This window comes from Phodopus roborovskii, unplaced genomic scaffold, assembly GCF_943737965.1.
Source record: "Phodopus roborovskii unplaced genomic scaffold, PHOROB, whole genome shotgun sequence".
Classification (NCBI taxonomy): domain Eukaryota; kingdom Metazoa; phylum Chordata; class Mammalia; order Rodentia; family Cricetidae; genus Phodopus; species Phodopus roborovskii.
This window is the reverse complement of record NW_026125809.1, coordinates 1,064,618-1,073,364: the sequence shown is the minus strand read 5'-3', so window position 1 is coordinate 1,073,364 and position 8,747 is coordinate 1,064,618. Positions and strand designations below refer to the sequence as shown.

General features: G+C 39.6%; 1 pseudogene; it reads right to left on the bottom strand.

Annotated features, from left to right (window-relative positions):
* Positions 1 to 341: 341 nt before the first annotated feature.
* On the bottom strand, positions 342 to 3,386 carry LOC127217726 (N-terminal Xaa-Pro-Lys N-methyltransferase 1-like; annotated as a pseudogene).
* Positions 3,387 to 8,747: the final 5,361 nt, after the last annotated feature.

Genomic DNA, 8,747 nt, shown 5'->3' with positions numbered 1-8,747 from the left:
GAGCATTATACATTTTGTTGGAAAATGGTGTTAATTTAGTGTGTTGCAAATTAAGCTCATAAACAAAATTATTAATTCAGAAAATTTAGTTTTAGTTTTCCATTTGAACTCAGCAGCTGCTGGGTTTATCTACTCTTTGACCCTTGTCAATCTTTATTGGTATTAGTTACTTCCGGATTGGTGTTATATTTTCTAATTTTTTTTTTACATGGGACAAATATCACTTCTACAATTAATGTACTGAAACTTTAAAAAAGGAAGAGCTCAGCATTAGGAAAACCAAACATAATAACAACAATTTCCTCATGTCTTATTTGTAGGATTTTTAAATTTTTTGGGGGGAGTGTTCACTCTTTTATTGACTGCAGTGCCTATCAGGGAAGAGCTCCCAAGGAGCTGAAGAGGTGAGGAAGCCTTCCCTTACTGCAGACTGCTGTGAACCATCACCAAAGAGGACCATTCCTGTATGTGGTACCATCTGGCAGGCACCATGTGTGGCTCTCCTGGAACAGCAGTTCATACACCTGGGGTCATTGGCAGCCAGTCCCATAGGTGGAAGCCTGTGGGGAGTTGCCAGGGTGTGTTGGAGTGACAGGGCTGCACTGCCCCAATCCACAGCACACCTTCCCAGAGCTCGTCCCTCCCCACTGGAGTCAAAGGTGATGGCAGGTGTGTCTAGTAACCTGCCAGCTGCTGGCCCCCAGCTCTGGCCCTGGCCTCATCTCAGGGCAAAGCTGTAGACGTGGTAGATCTCATCTGGCAGGTTCTCCTGGCGCTCCTCGACCAGGAGGCTGAGGCCCGCACTGCGGATGATCCAGTGTATCACCTCGAGGTCACAGCACACACTGTTGTCCACATCATCCAGGATCACACCCTCTTTGATGACAATGATGTCATTGGGGCGCAGGCCCCGCTTGCAGGGGCGCAGAAACTCAGCCAGGTGCTGATCTGTCAGGTGGCCTTTCACCCTCTGGACCCGATCACATCATAGGAGTTGGGCTCTGGGCTGAAGTCCTGCAGCCCACAGTAGAAGTCGTTCCTCACCCTCTTGCCCTCTTCCGCTAGGTAGGTATTAGCTTTGACTATAAAGTCCTCTGTCATGTCCACCCTGTCCAACACCTTGAAGAGCGGCAGGAGTAGGCACTTGGTGATCCTTTCAATGCCAGGAGCACAGTCCATGGCTCAGGAAGTCCCTGTCTCGTTAGGTCCTTTCCTTAAAAACCTCTGCAGAAACTTCCGGGAGCTATTGAGGTCGATGTTGGAGATGTGGCCATACTCCCCAAGCATGCCATCTATCGTGGGCAGGATCTGCTTACAGTAGGTCTTGGCTTTCAAATAAAACTGTTTCTCATCTTCAATCACCTCCCTTGTTATGATGCCACCGGCTGTGCTGTCACGAACCACAACTTTGCTTCTCCGGGAGGGGCTCTTGGGACCTGAGAAACAAAGGAGAGGCGAGAAGTAGGCTGGAAAGGACCAGAGCCCAAGGAAGCCGCCACCACTCTACTCTATGGTTTTATTTTTTTATTCATCTATTATTTTACATGGACAGTTCAGGCTACCTATCCACTCACTATTTCTAGGAGTCCAAGCTGGGGTCCTCCCTGTAGAGTCCTGGAAGAATCTCTTGTGCCAGTTTTTTTTTTTTTTTTTTCCTGGCTTGGAAATGCTGCCCCAAGTAGTTTCCCTCAGAACTTTCATCCGCCACCCCCTCCTGCAACCTGTTTGCTAATGTTCCCATCCACACCAACCCTCAGTTCACTCACAAAAATCTTTTCTATTTCCCCTTGCCAGGGAGATCTAGGTGTCCCCCCATGAACCCTCCTTGTTACCTAGTCTCTCCGGGGCTGTGAATTATAGTGTAGTTACCCTTTATTTACACCTAATATCCACTTATGAGTGGGCAAATATCATGTTTATCTTTCTTGGTCTGGGTTACCTGACTCAGGATGATATTTATCTAGTTCCATCCATTTGCCTTCAAATTTCCTGGTATCCTTTTTTTAAACATCTGAGTAATTAATAGTCCATTTTGGAAATGTGCCACATTTTCTTTTCTTTATCCATTCCTCAGTTGAGCTACACCTAGGTTGTTTACTGCTATGAATATAGTTGAGCAAGTGTCCTTGGGGTATCATTGAGCATCTTTCGGGTATATATCCAAGAATAGTATAGATGGGTCTTGAAGTAGATTGATTTCCATTTTCTGATAAAGCACCTTATTGATTTCCAAAGTGGCCGCATAAGTTTGCACTCCCACCAGCAGTGGAGGAGTTCTCCTCTTGCCCCACAGCCTCTTCAGCATAGGCTGTCATTTGCAGTTTTGATCTTAGTCATTCTTGCAGGTGTCAGATGGAATCTCAAAGTCATTTTCATTTGCATTTCCCCGATGGCTAAGGATGTTGAACATCTCCTTAAGGTCTACCTTTCTATGTTGCTTGGCCTCTTTCCCTTTCCACTTTTAATATTCCTTTTTCACTGTATGTTTTTGTATTTTGATTATTACGTGGCAAGGGGATTGGGTTTTCTTTTCTGACCCAATCTAGTTGGTATTCTGTAAGCTTCTTGTACCTTTATAGGCATGTTCTTATTTAGGTTTGGAAAATTTTCTTCTGCGATTTTGTTATATGTATTCTCTGGATTCTTCTTCTATTCCTATTACCCTTATATTTGGTCTTTTCGTAGTGTCCCAATTGCTTGGATGTTTTGTGTTAGGAATCTTTTTTTCTGCAACACGCAAGAGGCTTTAATGAACAGGAAACGTAGGAAACGTTTGCACCAACGGGCTCCTCCAGGAAGCAGGCTAGAGAGAAGCCCCTCCCCCCGGCACAGGTGTTTTTAAAGGCAAAACCCACAAGCTTAGGGAGTTGGTGGGATCCTCTGTCCATTGAGTATGTGACTCTTTGAGGCCAGATGGTCTGGCTATTAGGGTCAACACCCCTTAGGGTGTTAGGAATTTTTTTAGATGAAAACTTTTCCTTGACTGATGAATCTCTTTCCTGTATCGTGTCTTCAATTCCTGAGATTCTCTCTTCAATTTCTTGTATTCTGTTGGTGATGCTTGTAGCTGTAGTTCTTGTTTACTTACCAAGATTTTCCATTTCCAGAATTCCACTTGTGTTTTCTTTATTGCTTCCATTTCCATTTTCAGGCCTTGAACAGTTCTTTTATCTTCTTGTTTGTCTTGGTTTTCATTTAGGGTTTTATTAATTTATTTCAATATTTTTCTTGTATTTCCTCATTTTCTTTAATGGATTTCTTCATATTCTATTTAAGGACTTCTATCATCTTTACAAAATACTTTTGAGGTGGTTTTCCTGTGTGTCAGTTGCGTTGGGTTGTTCAGGTCTTGCTGTTGCAGAATAGCTGAGTTCTGGTGATCCCATATTGCCTTTTTTGTTTATGCATCTGGATTTGGGATGATTTTAGGTTTAGGTGTTCATTTCTGTGTTTGTCTGTGTTAGATGTTTTTGTCTTTGATGTGTGATTTTTTTTCTTAGTGTATCTTTTTCTCTTTGGTATTCTTGTCTAAATGACTAGTGACCAGTGTGCCTTCAGCTTCAATATAGTGTCTCCTTTGAGTTTGGATTCTGGAGACTATGTGTCCCTAGATCCATCTTGGCCTCTGGTAAGGCTGAAATCCTCTTCCAAAGTTGTACACCACTATATAGAGCCCAGGGGAGGGGGTGCAGACTGGAATCCCTAGGACCAGCTTTTCTTCCAGTATAGCTGCCGACACTGAAGTTCCTAGGTCTGGTCTTTGTAAAGCTGAAAGCTGCTTCTGAAATTATGGACCCGGGGTCTCTAGATATGACCTGGCCTCCGGTAAAGCAGACATCTTCTTCTGATATTGTAGATCAGGGTATGGAGCCAGGGGTAAAGGGTTAGGGAGTGGGTGTGTATACAGTCTGGGGTTGTTTGGCATGGTTTAAAGGGGTCTTGAGGATGGTGGTTACTAGGACCAGCCTGGCCTCCTGTAAGGCTGCCTGGAAACTGGTATGGAGCTCAGGAGAGAGGGTACAGTCTGAGATTGCTGGGTGGGCTTTTCTTGTAAAAATTTATATGAATATATTCCAGGCAAATAATGACAGTATCCCCAAGATTCAAGCCTTAACCAAATAAGACTTATGAAACATTTAAGCATTGACTTTGAAAATTTTAGGGGTTATAGGGAGAACTTCCAACGTACGGAGAAGCTACTCTGGTTGGGAGCTGCATTAGTTATCTACTGTTGCACTACAAATTTCCCCACAATTGAGCCACTTAAAGCAATATACACAGAAATCCACAATTGGACAATATGCAGAGTGAGATACTTTGGAACATTCAGTCCTAAATGGGATGTCTTATCAAATCCCTTCCCCCAAGGCTCAGGAATCTATGTGACAGTGGAGGTGCAAAGATTATAAGAGCCAGAAGTGGTGAAGGACTCCCTGGAAACAGCATCTTCCAGAGACCAAGAGGGAGTTTTGATGATGAACATGTAGACTCTATGGAAGTATGAGCAAGACTTACATATGTTCAAACCTTACAAAGTCCCAACACTGGGAAAGAGAACTGGACATAAAGTCTCAATTCTAACCAAGATGCTATTTGTAATTGATAAATGATAGGAAAGAGAACATGAATATTCTCCAATGGAGTGTCTATAGGCATAATAACTGCACTCCAAAGGAGGCCCTACACTCAGGTGTAGTTGGCCAACTCAAAACAGACTCAATGACATTTTTGTGTGTAGGTTGGGGCTTTGTTTTTGTGTGTGTGTTTTTTTTTCTTACTAGTTTTTTAATTGCTTTTGTTTTACTGGGAGTTTTGCTTTGTTTTTAGAGAGAGGTATGATGAGATAAGTTGTGGGGGAAGAATATTATCAAAATATAATGTATGAAAATTGAAATAAAGTGAAAAAATCAGCATCCTGATGATCAGGGGGCTAAAAGCCATCTATTATCTCATATATGTAAGAGTTAGGACTTCAAAACCACGTCTGTTGTGGTTTTCAGTTTCTGCAATACTCATAAAATTTCAGTCAAGCATGACTGTAATATTAAAAGCCCTAATTTGGCTACAGGGATTACTTATAAGATTATGGGGGTTAGAAGTTCTTAAACACTTAGACCTTTACACTTTTACACAGAGATGATAAAGTCATGGCAGCTGGATGGGAGGAAAAGAGGGGGGGGTGGGGAGGAGTGGGGAGAGTGATCCCAAATATCTTTTATAATCTACATAAGAACTATCCTTACTCCTGTATATTTATTTTTGGTTTTTCGAGAGAGGGTTTATTTGTATAGCTTTAGAGTCTGTCCTAGAACTCACTCTGTAGACCAGGCAGGCCTCAAACTCACAGAGATCCACCTGCCTCTGCCTCCCAATGGAATTAAAGTCTTGCACCATCACTACCTACCCTGTATTAGTTTTATAAGAATGTTTTAAAATCAATTTTGCTTTAGTTTAATAAAACACAATCACACCATTTATGACTTCCTTTCCTCCCTCCAACCTCTCCCATGTATGTCCTGTTCCCTCTCAAATTTATGGCACCACCTTTAATTATTTCTGAGTCCATTTAACCCTTCCTATTCTCAGTGTGGCTGGAGAATGAATGCCTGATACTGACTACTGAAGACTCTGCTCCTATCTTTTATACCTTTCTAGTGCTGGGATTAATTATGTGTGATCCTAGGTTCTGAGATCACCTTTGTGTAAGCTGTTTCTTTTAGGACTGGATCGATTTTGTATACTCAGTGTGGTCTTGAACTAACAGAGACCCATCTACCTCAATCCTGAGTCCTGGGATTAAGGGTGTGTATCACCATGGACTGACCTCTATAGTTTGTGGCTTCCTTTGCTTTCTGTATCCTCAGTCAAGTTTTAGTAAGTATATCACTGCTGTGCATATAAGGATAGGACTTTAAAATAGAATTAGTCTAGTAAAGTTGACAATAGTAATATCTCTTCTAAAATCTATGAACTTACTAGCCAGGGATAGTTGGCTAGGTTTATAGGACTAGACATGGTTCCATTCCTGTTGAGTTGGCCTTAAGTCCAATTAGAAAGTTGTTGGTTACTATTTTCATTTATTCTTTTATTCACATAGACTTAGTTTTGTACAATGTAACAATGGGTATGTATACTGGGTATGAAACCAGATTCACTGGGGTTAACCAGGGAGATGGGAAATCATATTGGACCTATGAAACACTTTATCATATTTTAGGCACTCACATGACATGTTGTACCAACTCTACTAAGTATGCAAATATGATTGTTAGCACATAGGCATGTACACACACAAACACATACACTGTCCAAAAGATTGATTTCATAATAAAAATGACCTTCTTTTCTACTCCTATGTTGTCATTCATAATAGTGTTCATATATATAATCTCTCTAATGTACAGCTGAAGAAAAGGTTAATGGAACCAGAAACAAATATGTACTTCTTGAGAATTGTCTTATATAAAATCCAATTTTAGGAAGAAACTACATGCTCCTGAATTATCATTTGGTTTATGTTGTAAAATATAGTCAGGGTTAATGGTAGAGAGTAGAAAGTATGATATCAGAACTTCTTGGTTCAAATTCTGGCATTGCTAGTTATTTCTTTTGGGTCCTGAGAGAAATCAGCTTCCTGAATTTCAGTTTCTTCAATTGTGATATAAAGTAGAGATTAGCCTATAGCTCACAGGATTTTGTGAAAAACTGGTAAGCTACTGCTTTTAAAATGGGATATTATAGAAATCATAGTTATTATAATCACTATTTGCTACCTTTTTATTCTTTTATATCCCTTAGTCAGGTCCAGGCTATCATGGCTCACTAGCTCTCCTCCATTTTGATTCCTATAAGGAATTCTCCTTAGGAGACAACATGACAGAAATAGGAGAGGCATGAGGAAGATGCTAAAATACACTAAAATAGGAAGAGTTATGAACGCTAGAATAGTTAGAAAAGACACAAAGATAACCTACTCCATTAAAAGATAATGTTCAGGACTTGATAATTGCATATGCACCTGTGTTAACTAAAAACAGAGTTTTCGTTTTCCTTGCTACAGAATGTATCACAAAAGTGCCTTACTTAGATAATCTTGGAAGAATTTTCTCTTCAACCTCAGCATGTTTGTCTCACAGCTGTATGTGGTTCCTTTCCTGCTGGTGCTTTCCACAGTTATTCCACCCTTAGGATACTGATGAGCACCAAGTGGGCCTTTTGTAAGATAACTAGTTGTCTTACCTTCAGTAATAGTGGTTGTGTGTCCTCCTGTAAAAATGTTCTCACTAAAATAATATCTGTTCTATATAAATCACTACGTTCCTTAATGAGAAGGTACATATAATTCATGAACATCTTCAAGGCTTAGATACTATTTAGTGCCAACTTTGGATTTCATCATTAGAGATATAGTACTCTAGCAGAGTAGGAGTCCCTTGGACTTATCAGGGCCATAGTCTACATGCTCAGACTCCAGAGCTAGACATTATATATGAGGTGAAAAAAGTACACAGAGAAAGTATAGTATTTTTATGTGGATGTGAATTGCCTTCTCACTTTCTAATCTGTTCTGTAATAGTGCTTAAAAGTGATGTCTGACAGGATAGCAGTCAAGAAAAATAATACCAAGTGCAGAAACAAACCCCAAATCTCTCATTAAGCTATTAGCAATGTAATAGAGCTCATTATTTTTCACCTTCCAATTATTGACTTCTTTAATTAGACAACACATTTAAACTTGAACTGTACCCAGAACTTTCTGCAGAACTTCAAGCCAATTTTGTTATATTAAAATTGTAACTTGCACCAGAGGTTTGAAGAATCTCAAATGGCTTAGAATGAATTTCACTCTTATTGTGTATCCATTGTTTGGTTCATATGAAAAAAATCATCATCTTATGTGAATGACAATGTTGGTAGCTAAACAATTATTAGAGCTAAAAAAAATCTATTTTAAATTAGAGGGTAGAAGTACCTTTTTATTTTTTGTTAGCATTAACACTGGGAAACAATGGACAATGAGAAGTGTTCAAGGAATGGTAGCAAATGATTGTGATATGTTTTTGATCAGTATCTCAAGTCTTTCTGGGATACTCCTAAATAGAATAGCCTGGATTATTGTGGATGTTTTCAAAATATTGGAAAATCCATATCAGTGAATTTGTTTTATGGAAGGACTAAAATAGTAAACATAGATGTAAATGCATGAAATATATGAGTAGGAAAAATGCATGTTTAAACTTTAAGGCAGGTAAGAAGCATCTTTATCTGCTTATGGAATATACACAGAGCCATCAAGAGGGCATTAATAAGATTCCTAACCTTAGCAAATGGATAATTAAATCATCACAGGACCAGTGATGATGACAATGATAATGATTATGGTGATAAAAATAATTTGTGTCAACAATAATCAGAAATTAGTACATGCGTCCAATCTCAGGAAATTTAGAAGAAAGCAGAACATAGGGATATTAACTGGGTTGTAAGAGTGACGAGCCTTAAATAGATTGTCTGACATGGTGGTATTAATCTTACTTGAGGGAATGAGAAAAGTCCTTCCTATAGAATGGATCCTTAGTCAGAGCCCAGAAGGAAACAAGGGATAACCAGAGAAAAAGGCAAAGGAAATGTGCATGTTCAAAGGTACACAATAGAAGTGAAGTGTTCAGTATGGCTATAGTGGAGAAAGTCAAAGAGTAGAAAAAAATTCCCCCAGTGTGCTTCCTAAAGATAATCACACTTTTTAC